Raw genomic sequence first — 1,432 nt, 5'->3', positions numbered from 1 at the left:
TTTTTTGAGACAATCTCTCACTTTGTTGCTTGGGCTAGAGTGCCATGGCATCAGCCTAGCTCACAGCAACCTCAAACTCCTGGGCTCGAGCAATCCTTCTGCCTCAGCCTCCCTAGTAGTTGGGACTACAGGCATGCGCCACCATACCCGGCTAATTTTTTCTATATATATATTTTAGTTGTTCGGCTACTTTCTTGCTATTTTTAGTAGAGATGGGGTCTCACTCTTGCTCAGGCTGGTCTCAAACTCCTGACTTTGAGCGATCCTCCCTCCTTGGCCTCCCAGAGTGCTAGGATTACAGGCGTGAGCCGCCATGCCTGGCCTCATTTAATTTTTGATAACACAAAGTTATGGCTTCATATTTTTGCCTGACATAAAAAAGAAATTAAATAAAGGCACAAAGTAAAAGAGCTTTCTGCTCTCAACTATATACAGGCTGGAGATGAAGGAGAGAAGAGAAGGGTTGTAAAAGCCTTGACAATCCACTGGTCCTAAGCAAATGGTCTGACGCAAATATTTTAACAATAACTTATTTGAGATTTTGGTAATAAGTGTTGAAGTGTTTGGCTAAATTTAGACCAAACTTGGTGTACTATGTACATCAAGATACTCTTTTGGTTCAGATTGTGACAAAATCAACTAACTTGAAACACGATATGATCTGTTAACTAGTAGAACAGAAAGAATTCAGGGCCAGCTATTGAAAGCATTCCAGGGCCCTCTCTGTGACATTGATTACATGACTCTTACATGTAATCGCTGACTACATGACATTAATTACATCTCTTTAGCAGAGATAGCCTTGGAGATTCCTTTGTCTTCTAAAATGTTGTCATTGCCTCCCTCCTTTTCTCCCTCCCTCCCTCAAATATTTATTTTATACCCACCATGTCCTAGGCACTTTGAATACAGTGGGGAACCAGAATGGAAAGATTCCTGAGCTCAGGGAGCTTATTGCCTAGTTGGAGAAGCCCAAACATTTAACAATTAATTGCTGAAACAGTGACATAATTTTATGTCTGGTAACTGCTTCAAAGAAAGATTTACATTGGTGGAGAGGTGAATTTCAGTATTCAGAATTTCTGTATGTTTTAGTTTATATACCTTTACTTCCATGTATTAAAGGGAAGTATTTCCATCTTTTTTACTATATTGAGAGAGATTTAACTGGTAATGGGCCAAAATTTCAATAAAATAATACTTGTAATGCAGTCCACAGCTAATATTAATCTTCTAAACATATTTTTAGTAAAATTGGTCTCTTTTACCAAAAAAATTATTTTGCAGTATTCTAGGAGATAGGTTTAAGCTTATTTCAGTGCCGTCTACTTTAAGAATTTCAAATGTTAGTAATGAGTTGTTTTATTCATGAAGACGATGAGTTCAGAGGACTAGGTGAAATATACTTGTGCCCTAGATTTCTCCTTTTTTA

Source organism: Propithecus coquereli, unplaced genomic scaffold (genome assembly GCF_000956105.1).
Source record: "Propithecus coquereli isolate 6110/MARCELLA unplaced genomic scaffold, Pcoq_1.0 Scaffold244, whole genome shotgun sequence".
NCBI classification, from domain to species: domain Eukaryota; kingdom Metazoa; phylum Chordata; class Mammalia; order Primates; family Indriidae; genus Propithecus; species Propithecus coquereli.
This window is presented reverse-complemented; position numbering follows the sequence as displayed.